This window comes from Epinephelus lanceolatus, chromosome 2 (assembly GCF_041903045.1).
Source record: "Epinephelus lanceolatus isolate andai-2023 chromosome 2, ASM4190304v1, whole genome shotgun sequence".
NCBI classification, from domain to species: domain Eukaryota; kingdom Metazoa; phylum Chordata; class Actinopteri; order Perciformes; family Serranidae; genus Epinephelus; species Epinephelus lanceolatus.
Genome location: NC_135735.1, coordinates 18898772 through 18918498, shown reverse-complemented (window position 1 = coordinate 18918498; position 19727 = coordinate 18898772). Strand labels below are relative to the sequence as shown.

General features: G+C 42.5%; 1 protein-coding gene across 11 annotated transcripts in view; it reads left to right on the top strand.

Annotated features, from left to right (window-relative positions):
- The first annotated feature begins 703 nt into the window (after nucleotides 1–703).
- baz2ba (bromodomain adjacent to zinc finger domain, 2Ba) overlaps nucleotides 704–19727 on the top strand; it is an 82643-nt gene continuing 63619 nt past the window's right edge. For all 11 annotated transcript variants that reach the window (XM_033627788.2, XM_033627780.2, XM_033627762.2 and 8 more), the window contains exons 1-2: nucleotides 704–841; nucleotides 14173–14215. The gene's annotated coding sequence lies outside the window, so the exon portion shown is untranslated. The remainder of the gene's footprint in view (nucleotides 842–14172; nucleotides 14216–19727) is intronic.

Here is a 19727-nt window from a genome sequence, read left to right as displayed (position 1 = left end):
ATGTATGAGTCATCTAACAAGCAAAAAATGCCCAATATTGCCTATATTAACTAAGAACATAGGTCTTCTTATAGAGCATCTGTCAAAATACATGCATAAAGATGATAAACTCAAGTGTCTTTGTCTGAAATATGAAGAGGCTGGTGCAACTTTTCCTTCCTCTGCAACCTGCAAAATCTTTAATGCAGCCTATTTGATGAAAATCCACCTTGTAAGGCATGAATTCAACCCCTAATTGACATAATAATGATGAATAAAACTGGTCAAACTTATATGAAAGTTTTGCCTTTTATGGCAGAAATCACTAATTAATGTTTTTATTTTTATTTTTAAATGCATCCTGTGTTATTTGTTGACACTAGTGGCCGATAATCGCCATAGGTCTGCGCCACAAACAAACATGATAAATAAAGTTATCGCAGTCGGTGCTGTGAGGCTTAATGACAATGTCGCATTTAAAGTAATAACGGTCAATAACTGTATCCTTCGCTGCTGCTGCTTCTTCTTCTTCTTCTTTTTTTTTTTTTACTACGGCCGCTGCACAAATAATAAGTTTTCTTTGTGTGGCAGTAGTGAGCTGACGTCAGGTCGGTTCCTTGAAGTGGAGCTGAATAAACCTTGAGAAGAGTCTCCTTCAATCTGCTGTTAGTAACTAACACACACACTCACACACCGAGACTCAATTACTGCCCAATTCCCTTCTTTATCATTCGTCCCCGACCTCTCTTTCATAACCAAAACCGACCAAGGAAAAAAAGAGGCGAGAAGAAGACCGACCCGAAGTGTTAGTTGAACTAAAAACCCACGTTGGAAATAAGTAAAGTGTCGAAACTAAAAAAAGGTAAGTGTTTTATTTCACTGACGCTGTTTTCCCCCTCATCACAGAACAAGCGATGAGCTGCGTAGAGCTGGCTTCGTTTCTACTTTCTTACCTCTCTTTTTGTCAGCTTGTGTAAACTGGTTAATGGGTAGTTTCTTGTGTTACGCTGTATTTCAGTCAGTCGGTGTTTTCGGTGGCGTTACATTTAATCAAATGTGTAAAGTTTTTTTTTCCTTTTTAATACAAAAGTGTTTTCCTGTCTCCTCTTCTGAGTGGTGACCTGATAGTGGGAATCGTCTTTGTGTCCCTCTTTCCTTTTCTCTCTCGCGCCGTTCACTCGCCTGATAACTTGTTTTAATTGTCGAGAAATGAAACTTTTTTTAAAGGTTTAATGGTGTTGTGTGTTTGGCTTTTTATCAACCGTGTGTGGTGTGGTTTTGGTGGCGTATTTCGTGCTGGATGTTCGCAACCGTCAACGTTAAAAGAGAGAGAAGGGGGGTAATAACTACGAGGCAACTGGACTGCCGTTGGTCCTCGCTGCCTGTCCGTTAAAATTCATCCACTTTAATAGTCCCTCGACGCGAAAATAAAACAATTAGCGACAAATACATAAATATCCCCCTCGCTTCGGATTAACTTGGACGTGTAATATTCATTTCTTTCTCCACAGCGGGTTGGAGTTTTTGAGCTTTTCGTGTTTCGCTAGTCGTGTTGCTGGCCAGCCCCGCCGCGGAGCTGCTATCGCGGTCGCTTCCTCAAACCCGAGCAGGCACGCAGGCGAGCTAGCAGCCGCTTGGCCGAGTTGTTGAAATTTATCCCTTTGTGTATATTACAATATCCTCCATTTTTTCTGCCCCTTCCAAAACAACAAGCCTCTCGCCATCTTGGTTATTTTAAATTCGTCCCCCGAGCACCCCTACCTTTTCTCTACCACCACCAACCCCCCCCCCTCCTTTCTACTAACTATCTCTCTCACACAAACACACAGGCTACTTTAAAAGGAAATGGATCCACGTTTTTTGTGTGTGTGTGTCGCAAGTTTTACCAAAAGTTTTGTTAGAAAAAACGACAGAGTATCACGTCCTGTCTGTGGGGTTTTAAAGAGGAAAATGAAGGTGGTTGATAGATAAGTGAGCGATGATTTGGAGGCAGTTTTGTGTGAGACAGTTTGTGTTTGTGGTCGAGACGGTTGCCTTTAAAAAGCAAATAAAGTGACGTAGTGTTATATGAAAGGATTTTTTTTTTTGAGAGAGAGAGACAGGTGGACATGATGGTATTTTGTTGCAGCCTCTATTAAACAAAAGTACTTGTGCCATCTTTAACATAATATGGTGTTAAACGCGATTGTGAAAGTTGCTGCTTTGTGTTTGTCTTTGTAACTGGACATGAATGAATGAATGAAGGAAGCAAGGGAAGGAAGGAAGGAAGGATGTTAATTAACAAGACTCCTTTTAAAGGAAGAACTGTGAAAATGTAACTGGATGTCACTGCCAAATAAGTGATCAGACATCCTTTGACTCATAATTATGTGATTAAAAAGGTATTTACTGCCCCTTAAAGCAACATTTACTGCTGTTTACACAAAGTTGAATTGATGCATGATTGATAGATTTGCCTGATTGACAAGTTTGAGATGTGCACACTCACACATGCATCTCTCTCTCACACACATGCACGCACACATACGCACACTTTGAATCATCCCCTGGCTGAGCCACAGTGCTGGTTTGCAACAGTTTAGACAGCACACTCTTGGAAAATGGTGACCTTATTTAATTTCTGTCATCCATCTTACAAAAGGTGTTATTCTAGCCTGTGTGTTTGCTCTGCCGCCCCTCACAGTTAAAACTTGATCTCACTTTCTTTCTCCCCATGTCCTGTAAGCAGTTTAAGAAAGAGGAGGGGAAAGAAAACAAACCGAACAAAATGCTTTGAAATGGAAAATCTGATCATTTCACCTCCCACCTCTTTTGTTTGCCTGTTTATTGCTGCAAAGCTGGAGTGCAGAGGAGCAGATGTTTAGCCAAACATGAAGGCGCGGTGCCTCTGTCCTTATGGGGATGGCTCTCCCTCCTCTCACTGCTGATGCATCGACATGACAGCTGCTTGATTTCATGGAGCTGCTAAGAAGCCATTAGTGGTATCAGTGAATTGAAACGGAACAGTGTCTCGCAGTTTTTTAGCACTATTATAACTATCTGTTGTTGGCGTCGTTTTGTTTGAGAATGTCCTCGTGTGCTTGTGTGTGTGTGTGTGTGTGTGTGTGTGTATGTGCAAGTGATGCAGCTGAACATACAAACCAACAAGAAGTGCTCATATATTTGTGCAGCGTGTTTTCCCATAATTTGAGAGAGAGTGAGCAAGAGCAAAAGTGAAAAAAGGGGAACAAATCTGTCAGAGTTTGTTTGCCATGTTGGTTTGAAATGAAAGCACACTGTGCTACCTCAAGCACACTCAAATCAGAGATGTCTCTCCTTGCCAGGCCAAGAAAAAAAAAACTCGGCTGGAGTTTTATTCTCTCTCTCTCTCTCTCTCTCTCTCTCTCTCTCTCTCTCTTCCTCCCTCTCTCTTCCTCTCCCTCAAATTGGAACTGTTGTTTTTGAAGAGATAAAGGAGGACTTCCGCTTGACTTGAACATTCAGGAATTAAGGATAGACATAGTTAAGCCCTATTTGCATGTCTACCAAAGTCACAGCAAACGGTTGCTATTGACTAAGCTGATTAGGTGAAATTAGGTTCACGAGCTCTGTGTCTGGGGGTGCTGAATCTGACAGAACTTGGACAGCTTTTGAGAAGACAATCCCATGTGCACACATGGCTGTATTCTCTGTAATCCTTTACTATTGAATATGGGGCTATCTCTTTTTTTTTCTTTGAAGGAAACCCATGGTTTGTGTTCTTTTGAAAATGAAGTGAAGTGGGATTTATTAGGTGTGCATGATATATCGATCAAGTCAGTCGCTATAAGGCAGCGCTTTAAAATATGTCGAGTGATGTTCGAATGAATGTATCAGGCATGTAAATGATTCATTTGTCAAGTACAAGTGTGCACTTTAATTTATTTCTGCCAGAACACATTATCTCTGTTAAATGGGACAACCACTAACCTGTTCTGACAATCAACAACTCTTGTGATGATTAAGTAGAGCTCAGCGCCACAATTTGATGTTAAACAAAACTTGTTTTCACCTGTGGCATGATGGGACAGTCAGCACCAAATGCTGCACCAGAATATACCGAAAGTGTGCTTATCCCCTTGTGTGACTGCAGAAACCAGTGATCAGTAACGCCACACTTATAGTTCAGTTTAACAGGCTTATTAAACTGAAATTTATACATCCATATTGGTGTCAGTAGAGGCAAAAATGATCACAGAAATGATCAGTTTTTAACATTTTAGCACAGGGCTCAACAGTAAGGGTTGCCTGGTTGCCCAAGGCAAGTTAAATGCTGCGTCGGGCTAGTAGACATAGCAACTCACTTTCCATAGAATTAAACACTGAGCTTTTTCCAGAGCGGATGATGGAAGTAGCTAAGGAGGGATCCGTCTCACTTCCTTCCCATCTCTGTTGAGAGTTGCACATGCACAGTACCGATTAGCCTTTATTGCTATTTGATAGCCACGAGTAAATAAAACAGTTTGTATTGAAGTAAATTGACTTTGGGTTAGTAGATTTCAGACAAAGTAAAAAACAAATAAGTCCACACACCAAGTAGCTCCTGTTTAGAAGGATTTTAATGCAGAGTGACGTTTCGAGCCACACAGCTCTTCCTCAGACTTTCTCGTGAGTTGAAATCATTAACGTTGAACCTTGAAATATTTCAATATTTCGCGTCCCTATCCCTATCAGTGGTGCAGCCTATCGCTGACTTGAATCTTAGCTACAGTATTTTCTCTGTTACAAGATGCATCATAACCTAATTGAGGTATGTTTTAGGCATGATAGCAAGAAGATCTAAATTAATAGTAATGAAAAAAATGAACCTTTGCATTACCAAACTCATCTATCTAGGATGCTTTGTAATGGTCTATATAACGTGCTATATTAGGTATAACCCCTCATCTAAATAGTTGCCATTGTTATCAGTATTTTATATTTAGACCTATGAGCTGTTCTGTCCTTGTTTATTTCTGTGTACGTACATAAAGAGCAACAAGAAAAACAGGGTCAAAATTTTTGTATGTGAACACATACTTGGAATACATACTAACTGATTCTGAAACAATCTATTGATAATAATGGCCATCTGGGAGCCCTGTCAAATCTCTGCATGTTAGCGCTGACACAGAGCTGTGAAATTTAGAGAGGAAGTAGAGGTCTGCTCTGCGTTAACCAAATGATTCAAGAACCAATGTTAGACAGACTCCTGATCATATTTCCTCATCCTGGCCATCGGTCAGCCATTTACATCTAAACGTGCATGCTCGCACACAGAAAACAATAACGTCAAATGAAATAATGCACCAAGAAACTGAGGACTTTAAACAGATGTTTTTGAAGTAGACATTAATCCTATAAGGGCTAATGGTCCTTTGAGAAGAAGCCGCATTTTAGCGAAAGCCCTAAAAGCTTCTAGGCATTAGATTGATAATGCCTCTTATTGTTACAGATCAAATTGGTGCTGCTGCTGCTGTGTGTCTGTCCTGGCCTACTGTTTTGTGGCTGTGTGTTACAGGCCCATGCAGGCGGCTCACGTATTGATATGTGTTTGCATGGCCTCGCAGGTTAATGTCCTCTCAGCTGGAAAGTTGGTTAGCGCTCAGATGATCTACCTAACCTTATGTTACCTTGCTATTTTGGTAACACTGCATGTTCACTGGATGTCCTGATAATCATCAGGGTACACAAATAATTGTCTAAAGTGCATGCTCAGTGACGGCCACTCTTAACATGAGCCTTTTCCAATATTATGGCTTTTATTTGAGCAGACGCGTCTTCCTGTGTGTGTATAATGAGAAATGCATCTATGTTTTGAAAGCCAAGCTAATGAGATAGGGCACATATGCCTCCTGTTGTAGAAACAAATGAACAATCCCAACTGTTAATTAAGACTAAACAAATCAACACCCGGTTTAGTTTTCTCTACATTTCTGCATGGATTACATATGGTGGATTAATTACCAAACAATAAGCAGTGTAAAGTGCAAGTGGGTCACCCCGCGTTGACTTTCAGGAGACAGAAGACAGAGCGGCCAATTTTGGGAGGGAAAGGCGATAAGCTGCTTCTTTGCTGTTCGTCCCCTGGGCCTCTATTTATCATTCAATGTGAGAATTTCCTTGATGAAAGTCAAGGTTGTTTGTGCTTGCTCTGTCTCATTGGGATGCCTGTTTTTCCACCAGCAAGGTGAAAAGGTTGATTTTCCCCTCCAAAGAGATGCCTTGTTTGGAAAGTCCAGGCTAGTTTCTTTTAATGAAGTCTCAAAAGGTCCTGATGATTTTTCCACTTCAGGGCTGTTTTTGTTTTCTACATTAGCGGGGAGGCGAAAAATACAGATGCACTTCTTGTTTTGTGGAGCCACAGAACAGCATGCATACAAGTCCTCGTAATTCACTGTTTGTCTCCATCTCATATTCATGTGGTAAAGACACAGCAAAGAAGGTTATCACTTTATGTGAGCTGAAAGCATCCATTTAATGTGGTCTTTAGTGAGAAGAAACAAAAAAATATGGCAACATTATGAATGCGTTTCTTCTCTTGAAAAGAAATTGCATAAATGTTATTTGGCTTCACAGAACAGAGACATTCAGGGTCTCTTAACATTAGCAGAGCCAGGCTGTATTGGAACAGCATAAACATGATGTTGTTTTTTTAAGAAAAACAAACAAAATGTTTTCTGTTGTTTCCCTCCCCTCCTTGTCCGTCTCGTCGAGGTGTCCATCATTTTGTTTCAGTGGGAACTTGATTATGGAAATGTCGACAAGGTCTGGAAAACCTGCTATTTAGTGTGATGTTTACCACACCTCGACATTCTCAATCTGTAGCAGGGGGCCTGTATTTACACTTTCCTCTAGAAATCACCCGTGCTGGCTGCGCTCAGATGGGAAAAGGATACTGGGAATGGAAAAGAAATAGGAAGAAGGTTTCGGATGTGGGAATGGGAATGATATTGGTTTCTCTATTGGTGTGCCTCCTGGGTCAGTGGGGTTCTTGATGATACTATAGAATAGCTTGTAGCAGGCAGGGGAGCTGTGAGCCTTGGTGGGTGTTAAGACGCACGTAGTCACACAGACACAAACACACACACACTTGCTGTCAGAACACAGGCATTTACGCATAGGGACAGGACACACACACACACATACACACACACACATATACACACAAATGCATGAGATTGCGCCTCGACAGCCCCCATTTATTGATCTTCTTCAGCATTTAAAATCTGGTCACTGCTGCCACAAAGGCTTTTTATTTTAGCTGTGCTGGCAAAGCCTGCTCCAAGCTAAGCCAGAATTTTAAATATTTAACTCCTACGGAACGCCACGAGAAATGACAAGGATAGAGAAAAACAAATAGGAAAGCAGTTTTGAGCTGTGCAATAGCTATATGTGTATTTGTTCAGAACCATGTTTTATGTAAACCACACTGGTACAATCAGCTCTCAATGTGTCGGCTGTGTAAGCGCTACAGTTTGGAGTGAAAATCTGCATATGCAGCACCCTTTCCATCTTTCATATCTCTACGGAAAAAGTTACAGAAAAGAAATAAGCACTCACTCTAAATTTAACTTAACTCAGTACTGACCTACATGGCCTTACCTTGTTAGCAGCACACGCTGAAATGCTAGCAGTCATTGGATTAGTCATTATTGGACATGGGACAAGCTGCTGTTTTTAGCATTTTAAGGTTAAAAATGGATACTCATGTGTATAGAGGCAACTCAACAATGTCTAATCCACAGAAGCCCTATGGCACGCACTCTTACAGTCATTATCATCTCTTGCTCTGAGTATAGTGTGTTTCTCTGTTCTCACTGGACACAAAACAGGGTATTAAAACATTTATTCCTCCTCTTTTTCTTTTTAGGAAGTGTTCAGTTAGTCCCAGGTGGTGTAAAGGAAATGATCTGCCTAGCCCTGTTCACACTACATTTCGAAATAATTTGTCTGGAAAAGGTCAAAGCACATTTCAGTGATTTCGAAATGTTTCCACACTGTAGTGAGAATTTATGTTGCATTAACTTTACTTATTAAAAAAATGCCACCAGGCAGCCAAACCACAAGGGCTTCCTCACCCAGTTGAACCTGCTGCTGTTGTTGTTTTTCTCTTGTCCAGCTATGAAAGCCTAGCCCCGCTCCGTCTTTGGCATTGTCCCGCTTTCCCCCCCTCTCTCTCTCTCTCTCTCTCCCTCCGTCCGTCTGTCTCTCTCACACTCTGTCTGTCTCTCTTGCTCTCTTTGGCTTGTGCTCTCTCATTCTGAACGATGACACTGAGAGACAGCTGTAACGTGAGACGCCTCTCGATCCTGGCAGGGGCTTCGAAAGCCGAGGCAGAAGGGAGGGAGAGGGCCTTTATCTGAGACTGGGGGCGCTGACCTCCCTCGTTCCCCTTCTCTTTTTCCTCCTCCTTTCTCTCCCTGTCTCCACGTCTGCTTGCATATCCTATCCTCCCCCCACCAACAGAAGCCAAGACTGCACTCTTAAAAAAGTGAAATGTGGAGACACTGTCCCCCCCATAGCAAAAACCTGATGAATGGAACAGTATCTTGTTGCTGTTTACAACATTTAAGAGCTGTATGTTGCTTTAAAATCCCCCATCTTTTGTCTGAGCCGGATGGATGCAACTCATGCTATGTTGTCGAGGGTTCACAGAAAATAGTGAGCGATAATTGAGTGACATATGTTTGTGATCCCTATAAGGACACTTTTTGTGTGTGTGCTTGTGCGTGTGTGTTTGGATGTAGATGGAAACATCCACACATCCCCCGGACTCCAGGCTATGGCTGCTAAATCCTCTGTGAGAGCTCCCGTGTGTAATCCAAACATTTAGAGCTAATTTAAGCATGCAGGCAGGAGCAGCATCCTTTAGGAAACAACAGCTCTCTCCTGCTCTCCCTCACTCTATTGCTCTCTCCATCCTCCACTGTGCGTGTGTGTATGTGTGTGCAGTGTGCCACTATGTATGTGTTTGTGTGTGCATGTCTTGTTGTCGCTGGAGGGAAATGAAAGCACTCAATCACTCACCTGTCAGAGTACTTCAAATTCGGACCATAACGCACACGCACATACACACACCCGGACACAGACACATGTGTGCATACACTCTTACCCCTGAGGGTTTGACAGGACTGGCCCTTTATTGACTCCCTTGATCAAGGAGACAGCAGATCCATTTAATAGAAGCTACACACACACACACACACACACACACACAGACACACACAGAGGCATTGAAATCAAAGTGGATTCACATCTGCTCTCCACACAGCTCCACTGTAGCATTTTTCTCTCCCACAACAGAACTGGTCGTCACTTAAATTTGTGGCTGTATTGGGTGTTGAGTTAAATCTTAAAACGCCAATACTAATGCACATCGTAATGTTTTTCATCACGGGGCATGCCCATAGTTTCCCTTTCACAGTTGCAGTGTCATTACGCCAAAACAGCTCTGATTGTCCTCTTTGCCACATCTCGTATTGTTGTATGGAGGGGGTAATCATGTCATGATACAAGCCTATCCCAGACATGTTCTGTTGGCCTTGGCCCCTGCGCTGCCCACTTGGCCATGTTTTGTGCTGAGTGTTTTGGAAGGCCAGTTAGCCAAGAGGGTGCTGGGAGGAGATGTGACAGCTGTGTTGGTCACGGCTACTCTGACCTTCACACGTCATCTTGATGGATCATCAGAGCTGTAACGATACACTGAACCTGTTGTGTGGGCCTGATTATCCACTGGTGATGATCTGGTCACATACTGTACTGATATCATTGTTCCAGAATGCAACTGTGGACAGTCACCAGCGAGGCCAGGTTGACTGCATATCTGAATGAGATTTATCTTTGCAGAGAAAAAGGCAAGAGAAGGAAGTGGATTGGCTAATGCAGCAACGGGCTCTCTGCCATTAGGAGAAGAGTTATCATGGCAACACAAAAACATGCGTACGTACACAGGCAAAAAAGACAGACGTACACAATCCAGCCTGGTATTTCATATATATATATATATATATATATATATATATATATATATTCTACCTCTCACAAATGGATTGCACTAATGTTCTGAGCTTTTCGCCGGTCTCAGAGCGCTTTACTGTGTGTGTGTGGTGTAACCCGTTCCCTTGAGATGGCACTTGCTCCATCAAGTCAAGGAAGAAACCATTTAGTGGAATGACAAACACACACAGCACCGGGAGGCTGGGAGGATTTGAATTGCACTTAGACAAACGTTTCTCACACAAGTTCTTTTTTTTCTTCCACCCGCTCTCTACTTTGCCCCGAACATATACTTACTCACATACAAAGGTAGTTGCACAGAGATTCCATTTTGTCAGCTTTCAGCCCCAGATCATGTAACAATAAAAGATGCTGCCCTGCAGTTAAACACTGCCAGTAAATCACAGGGCAAAGAAAGCTAGGAGAAGCACTTATTTTTAAGCAGCATGAGAGACCACACTGGGGGGCGGGCGGGCAGGAGGGGGGGGGGGGGGGGGGGGGGCAGATAGGGTAAGACAGAGCGAGAGAGAGGGGAAGAGAGAGCTTCTTTGTGCACTGTGTACTGGCATTGTGTGTGATGAAGAGATGAATCACTGCTATTTAGGGATTGGTTTCCTGCAACTGATTGTGTGACGACTCGGTGGCGGACAGACTGTCAAGACTTGCCTGTTTTGTTCTGGGGGCTTCAGGAAAATGTCTGCGGCCAAGTCTCGCTAGCTCACTCCCACAGGGGCCGGTGTACCAGAGATCAACAGAGACAACAGAGACAAACACCTCACCAGTGTCGCTCCTCTAACAAGGCATCAAATATTAAAAAGCAAAGGATTTTAGGCCAATCTCAATATGTGTATTTTCAGAGTACACTTGTTTTCCATGCTCAAATACCAACAGAGGGTTTTTTTTATATAATGGAGGCTCACATGAAACATGGTGACCTTTCTTTCTTTTTTCTTTCTTTCTTCTCTTTGTCTTTCTCTCTCTGTGGCTGCTACAAAAGTCCGACCCTTGTATTGCGCGGATGCCTGAGAGCCGCTGTATGAATCCTAAAGTAAAGTCAACATCTGTGTGGCTGAGGCAAGGAAGGGTAGATTAGGGAAACCAAACAAAACAATTCAGAGGGACGTCATAACAGCTCTGTTGTACACTGTCCATGTGCAAGCATGCCTGGAGTGTAAATGCAGGTAATTATAACTTTGCAGTTAGTTCCTGTTTTTTCTTTCCCGTTTGTTTTTTTGCCTTTAAAGTTAATTAGATGGAAATTACTAAGTAATGATGGCTATAATAAAAATGACATTTTGATTGTTACTCAAAAAGTTAAAAGTTCACTAACGTAACTTAGGGCAATAATTTGTTATATCACTTTGTTCATTATAGGTTGTAACAAGTAGCTTTGCAACTTTAATACATGTGATTGCATGTATTCTACCATTACATGAATGCTTCGGTAAACCTTTTTGCTTTGAGATAAAATGGTATTGATATGATTATATCACCTTTCATGTTATATTTATTCAGTTATTTGGTGGTAAATATCCTTCTGACAGTTTTTATATATCACATAGAGCTGATTAGTTGATCTAAAAATCTTCAGCTAATAATCAGTTAATCGTTTTAGGTAGTTTTTTTAAGGAAAATGTTGTGTTGTAAGTTGTTCCAGCATCTCATTTGTGAGGATCTTCACTTTTGTTTCATGCCGTCTTGTAGAAATCGTGTTTATATACAACTAATTTGACACAGCAAATACATTTAGAGGGAAACGTAATCGCGAGAAAATTACATTTTCTGTTGACTTAATGAGGAATTGTTGCTAATCAAGGTATTTGGCAAGTCGCAACAATCTTGATACTGAACGTGTCAGCAAAATGTTCACTGACAACGCATTATTTTTAAATTAACAATTCATATAAATCACAATCTTTTCCTAACCTTAACTGAAGTGCATTTGTTGATGAAAACAAGGACAAGAGTTTCTGTCTAAATGTTAATAAAATCCTGATCTTTCCCTAACTCTAACCAAAGTACCTGTGTTGCCTGAACTGTTAGAGAAGAGTCTGAATGCAAACCTGAAGTTCTGGTGTCAAGGTGCTTTTCTTGGTACACCCGCCTTCTTCCTCAACTACCTTCTTCTGATACCTACGTGGTGCATGGATGTAGTGTTTCTTTACCTGAAAGAAACATTGTCTCTGAACATAATCCAGGCAGCGATAACATTGCTACTACAACTTAATTAAGAAAGCATTTCAGTTACATACAAACACAATTTCTTGGAGAGAGGGCTGATGTGGTAGAAAACAAGATATATTGTTTTGGATTGTTAGTCGGCCAGATCAGGTAATTTGGAGACATCTTTTTAGGCTTTTTTTCAACATTTAAAAAAAACATTTTTACTACTTTCTAACATTATATACGGCAAACAATTCTTTAAAAAATAATCTGCAGATTAATTGATAATGTAAATGTCATATACTGACATGATTTATAAGGAAAATGCAGGAAGAAGGATACAGGCATTCAGGCTCGGGAAGGAAAGTGTGTGTTTTGTGATATTTTATCCATCTGCCATTGATGTAAAACTGGTGAGATCTTACAGTAAAATGAGGTTAATAGACTAACAGCCTGATTCTCAGTCAGGCAAATGATGGCAGACAGCACTGGCTTTCTTATCCAGTGTAATTCACCTGCCTCGTGGCTGGCAAATCATTTTCTGTGCTGAAGCCCTATGAGCAGAGATCCTTTAATCATCCACTAATAGGCTTTTATGAAAAAGCTGAAGATGAATTCAGCCTACCTGGCTCTCTGTTATCATTATCACTGCGATGAGTTATCAAAGTATTTGTGTGTGTGTGTGTGTGTGTGTGTGTGTGTGTGTGTGTGTGTGTCTGTAGTCCGTGCATGCATGTGTGTGTTTGTCAGTCTGTCTGCGTAAGAGTGTGGATAATGAAGGGAAGCGTTGCAGTTCGATCAGCGAGGTTATTACCAACACCGCCACTGTAGGTGATTTCTGTTCAATGACAAATTTAGCCGTAATGACAGATGTGCGTTGCATGATGCACCACAGATTTTGACATGACTGCAGGGCATCTAGAAAGACAAAACCAGTTAGGCTCATGAACTTCAGTTTTCTTATTTTAGCATGCCAATCATTCCCAACAAGTGACTTTTCCAGGAATTAGTGAAAAAAGGAAGGTAAAACAGCTGTTAAAATGACATCCTTCTTAAAATGAGTGCACTGAATTAAAAGTAGAACTGTGTAACGGTAATAGTTGACCACATTTGAGCTGATGAAGTGTCCACCAGACATGATTCTGTTGCTGGTGACCAGATGGATGTGTTTACTGTCAACAGAACCTTGTTAGATAGCTACCCACACACGCTATAACACTGTTGGTGTGTCTGGAAATGTCTATCAGAGCCTGCTTCCTTATGTCAGTGTGCATGTGTTTGTGGAGAAGTTTGCATGCACTGTTTTTGATACTATCTAACCATGCTGACACAAGTTATAACTGTTACCGTCATCGTCAGCTTTGCATCAGTCAGACGTTATTCACATCCAAGAATAAGTGTGTATTATCTTAAATAAAAGTTGTAAAATGTGCATGTGTGCACTCGCTGTAGTATGATATACATAGCAGGGTGGCGTCTGTTATGGTGAGCTGCTCAGATTAGGCTCAGGCTGTAAGAGTACAGGAGGGCCTTAGAGACAATGCATGAGAGATGGGCGTGAGAACACTGGTAAGGCTTGGTTCTCTGCAAGAACTGTCTTGTGTTTGGGGAAAATATCCTCACACTCAAAGCTCCAGTGTCTAGATCCATTTCTAACAAACAGGTTTTGCAAGAAAGGGCTCGGGGAGAAAGAGACTTTTTGTGTGTGTGAATATCTTTCTGTGTGTGTGTATGCGTGCGCTGCCACAGCTGTGTTTCAGACGTCACTGTACTTTTTTGTTTGATGTGTCTGAAAACCACAAATGCTAAGCTGTGTGACTGTAACTTTGATATCCACGGGTAGTTTTAGGGGGCTTCATCCCCTCCAGGCTCTGAGAAGGAAGAACTTGCAGCATTATCACAATATTGCGTTTAATCGAACCATTTTTATTATCGCGTAAATTAAAGCATGCTGGGAAAACATTTCACTCCTATGAGTCAGATTGTATTTTAACCTGAACCACATTGATCTTTTGTTTCTGCTTTTTTCTCCAGGTGTTACAGCAGTTATGTCAAAGAGCTGAAGACATCTCTAACAGTGAGTACACAGTATACTAGACAGTATTCTCCTCTTCTCTCCTCCGTGCCTCTGGTATATATATTTTTGCATGTTACAAAAAAGTCGATGTGTGACTTTTTAAAATACATATTGTCACACACTTCTGCTTTTACAGTTTTTTTCTTTTTCATGGCACACCAGAACAAACTTGCAGACTCCTCCAGTTTCAGGCCTAATTTGATTTTCATTCATTCAGTGAAAGAGGATGTTTTTTTCTCCCCCAATTAAATTTAACAAGAGCCCCTTGAAAAGCAGTTGTTATGATTACATTACAAATTCGGGGTTCATTCAGTGAATCAAGCAATTAATTAGATTTCTCCCATTCTAATCAGAATATTTGTCTGAAACGTACGCGCCTAATAAACATCCTTTGACTTTGCTATCTGTTCAGAGCCAACGCTGAATGTAAATGGTTGTTAACTGTGCCCTACAGTGCTTCTAGGTTAAGATCTTGGATTGTGTGTAGCTGTTTATGTGTGTTACTACGTACAGCTTTATTCCCCTCCTCTCTGTGTCCTATTCGCTTTCTTTTTCTTTCTTTCTTTCTTGCTCTCTGTGTTGTCTCACCGTGCGAGAGCTGGCAGTGCTCAGGGGCGCGGCTGCGTCCTCAAGGCTTCACTTCACGCACACCAAGGTGGCAGTTTGGTGTTCCACGCACAGACAATGACTTGCACTTTTCTCTCCTGCCTGACTTGATGGCCTTGTGCCTGCAAGTGTGTGTCACCAGATCAAATGGGATCTTTTATGAGAGGCTTTTTTTACTGAATGCAGAGCTCAGGGAAATACTTGTTTTGCCCGTGACTGGCTCTTTAGCCTTGTATGTTACCAGACCTGATTCTATCTAACCGTTACTGCTTCTTGCCTGGCTGTGAATGATACATTATATCCCCTGCAGGTTGGTGCGAGCCGGTTGTATCATTTGTGATAAGTATTGATGAGTCCTCTCTTGGGGAATCAATTTCTGAGAGTGAGGGGGGGGGGGGGGGGGGGGTTGTAGATCAACCCCCACCGCTGGCTGCTCCTAACTGGTGTCTTGGCTGCCTGACTTTTCCTGCAGCCCCACAGAGAACAAGCACAGCAGAGCACAGGGAAAGATGGAGCTCATCCAAACAGCTATGGTGTAATTAGCTGACATTTGTTGCTTGGAAGACAAGAGAAGGAAAAGGGAAAGAGCTGCTCAACTCAAACACCCAAAGGAATATGCAAATGTTGAGAGAAAATGAAAGAAAGACAGGGAAATGTGTCTAATGGCACGGAGATATAATTATATTACATTCACGTATGTGTGTGTGGTGTGTTTGTGTATTGTGAACCCATTGAACTCTGCGAGTATATTTGTCTGTGTTTTCTTTTGCCACTAGAAGGCACAAACCATTGGTCTCCAGAAAGGACTAATAAATATATTAGTGCCTTCTCTGCTGTGAGATACCTTTGTCTGCTGTTTAGCGTTCTTGTTTTGTAGAGCATGTCTTAAGGTATTCGGCTACCTCAGCTCGGCATTACACAACTGAGCTACACACAGTACCCACGTGAAGCGGCCATCCACAACCGGGATGATTCTCTGGTTCCAGGAAGGTTGTGCGTGTGCATGTTGGCGTGTGTGTGTGTGTGTGTTTGTTTGCGTGCGTGCATTTAGGAGTGCTGTAATACATGTGGACTGTCTGTGCTTAAGCCAAGGTGCTGCGTGAAGGAGCAGCAATGCTTACGCAGCCCCATCTGCTTGATCCAAGCTTGAAATGCAATGCCTTTTAATGACAAAATACTGAGAGGCTGGAAGGTGTGCAGAGAAGGGAGGAGTGTGTGTTGGTGTGTGTGTGAGAATGAGTGAGTGAGTGAGGGTGTGTGTGTATGTGTGTGTGTGTTGTACGAGTGTGAAATAGAGAGGAATAAAGGGAGAGGGAGAAGGAGAGAGAAAAACATCTCGAAGGTCAGGAGCAGCGGGCGGCCGTAGGGGAGAGACACGTGAGACAGAGATAGTCTTGCGTCAGCCCCACAGCAGTCCGCTCTTTATGTGTGTGCGTGTGTGTATGTGTATGTGTGTGTGTACGTGTGTGTCCTGTGGGGCCAGCATTTCCATCCGCATCCCACCGTGTGTTACAACGGAGCAGCATGCCAGTGTTTCTATTCTGAGTGTCTTGATCTGAAAGGAAGGATGGATGGATGGATGGATAGACGGATTGATGGACAGATGGACAGACAGATAGACAGACAGATAGATAGATAGCTAGATAGATAGATAGATAGATATTTGTGCATTCATGTTGTACATTACAAATTACTTGGAGGCAGCCAGTCATTGAGCTACAGATAATTTTTTACATGGCTCTTGTGACAGCAGAAGGGGAAATTACACCTTCTAGCCTGAGGGGAAAGAATTTGTGTGTCTCGCTGCCTGTCACAAGACCTGAATAGGGTTTCATCAATCCTAGCAACTACTATCATTTTTCAGCTCTTATTCATGAGCCCTCTTTGTTTCTCACAGTGCCTTTTTTCTCCCAGTGCCCTTTAAACTGGTGCTCTGTTAGATTGGGGAAGTGTTAGAGATAACGCCTAAACATTTAGTACTTTGCACTTGCCTCGAAGCTAAGATTGTTAAAAAGCTGCTGCGAGATTGTCCTCGGGATAGGGAGCAGCGTAGATTCAACAAGACACACTCGCAGCATTAGTTTGGGCTTACCCATTCATGCCTCTCTGTCTCTTTCACTCGTGCTCTCTGCACACAAGAAAACACTGACCATTTCCCCCTCTGCCTCCCTTGGTCCGCGTGGTCTCAACAGGGTTCAGTCCTCTAGCCAGACTTTTCATTCACCCCGATTGCCAAACAGCCTCTGCTCTCCTTGTCCCCATGAAGGGCTGCAGCGTGGGGCGAGGCTGCTCTTTTACAGACCCTTGTGCCATGAATCACTGCTCGCACCCGGGGAGCCTCAGTCCACTCAGGGGCTGCCTGCCCGCACGATAATGTGCGTGGTCATGAGGGGGCCATTTTGAATGGAGGGCCAGACAAAACAGGAGCTAAAGAACCCAAGCTGTGAGCTTTCCCAGAGAGGGCAACAATGGGAGTGGGTCTCTGTGCGTGTGTGTGTGTTAATGTGTTTGTTGTAGCAGTAGAGGGGAGATGTTGGACACACAATGCTGAGTTTTGGGTGTCATGGTGTAACATAATTGCATGCCAGTAATTTATGAAACATTAGCAGTGGACCTTTAAACACCATACATCACAAACCTTTTAGCCCCTCACAAACTGGATTGCAATATGAGCTCCTTGGACTCAGCACTAATGCCTGTTTTGCTCTAAGGTTGGAAAACAAGAGATGGTCAAGCCTTTGCCATCACTTGTACTTACCTACCAACCTAGCAATCACATCATGCTCATTCTCTATCATTTTTTATTGCTGGGCCATTCATTGAATATAAAGTTTATGATGTCTTGATGGACGTCATTATAGAACATTTACATACACATACTGTAGCATGACATTTTTGCTGTTTTAAAGGAACAGTGTGTGAGATTTTGGGGGATTTAGTGGCATCTAGCTGTGAGCATTGCAGATTAGAAACAGCTGAAGCTTCTCCCGGTTAGATTTCCTTCAGTGGTCATTGTTCAGGAGGTTTTTACGGGTAGCCGAATTATCCGCAGAGATCTCTTCCTCTCAAAAACAAATGCACCCGGTGAGTTAATCGGTGGAAACACTGAATAAAGCAGTTTCACGTTACACATCAGTGTTTCTCTGATGCTGTTTGGCACGTTGCAGATGGAATGGAAAATGGCCCTATCTTCCCTATCCCTGTCTAACGCCAATTTTTTTTTTGTCTGTTCTGGGCTACTGTAGAAACATGGTGGTGAAACATGGTGGACTCGTGGACGAGGACCCACTTCCTATGCAAACATAAATGGCTCATTCCTAGGTAACAAAAACTAGCCCGTTACTTTTTACACAATACAGCACAGTATTGAGCATCAGAGAACGTCACACAAAGGCACCTTTTGTGGTATGATGTGCATCAGGTGCGTCAGTTTTAGAGGCAGTGGGCAACAGCCCAAGTTGTCAAGTACCTCTGCTTTTTCAGTAGATGTCGGCATCAGACACATATAGAGAGGCACTTTTCATGGTGGTATGATATGCACGACAGTTTGTTACACTGCTAGCAACTCCTGTAATACAAAGAGCGAGAAAATCCGTATAGGGTGGGTGGGAAAGGAGGTGGTGTGGTCAAACAAACTCCTGACTTTCACCCCTGGGAGTTCACTGTTAAGTCACTGTTTAAATTTTAAGCCAAACCATGACATTTTTTTCTTAGCTCAACCACATGCTTTTGTTGCTCAAACCTAAGGTAGCCAACCTAAAAGTGTTTTAGCTACATTGTAGGTTTGTTGAAAAATGGAAGTGTATTTTGAAAAGACACAATTCCTGTAACAAGTGTAAATTGATTCGCAGTCAATGAACATCCAAAACAGACACAGGAGGGTACCTAGCACGGCATATTTTGACATGTATGTCCACTGACAGAGCGGCAGTATTTGGCGAGTTGGGCAGAAAATGTGTTGCAAAAACACAACAATTCTTTTTTTCCGGTGATTACACACTAAATAAAACAAACGTATTATATTCCATTTCTGCCAATATATCCCCCCCTAATCCTACACAGTGGACCTTTAAAAAGACGCATCGTTGATCAGTACTTGGCCACTCAATTTAAGTATGCAGTAATGAATCCATCACATGTTTAATTGGGTTTAAAGGTTAAAACCTGCCAGTACGCAGTGACACTTTACATGAAATGTTTGTTATCTTTGCTGGTTTAACTGTTGTGTTTACTGAATATATACACTTTGTTTAAACTTTTTAAAAGCATAATCAAATTTGTTAATATGGCTATTAGTAGCAGCCCACACACACTCACTTTCTCTCCCTCTCTTTCTTTCTTTCTTTCTTTCTTTCTTTCTCTCGCTCACACACACACACGCACACCACTCTCACCCGACGCCAGCTGTTGCCCTATGAGAGCCTCCAGGTTTATTGGGTCTATCTGCTGCGTTTATGGCCAAACCACATCTCTTCAACTGTCTTTATTCCTCGGTCTCTGTCTCCACTGTGGCCCCTTGCCTCTTGATATCCTCCACAGCTTCCTGTCCCTTCTAACCCCCACCCCGGATCTTCTTTCCTCTTTCCCTACTTCAAACACCCACACACCAAACACATAGTTCACCATGCACCTGGTTTTCTGACTTCAGTGTGTGCCTGTAGCTGAGAATCGTTTGTCCCTGCTGGGCCTGTGAGTCCCAGGGCCTGTCGGCCAGGCCAGGTTGTAACCTGGATACAGCTGCAGTCCAGAGGAGCCATTAGCAGTGCCAGGAGGCCCCCAGCTCCCAGTGAGGGCTCATTAATGTATTTGTGCAGTCACACTTCTCCTATGAAACACAGCAGTGTGCCTGGTGAAACTAGCCAGGACATAGAGCCTCGGGGAAACCATTACTGCTCCATTTTGAGTT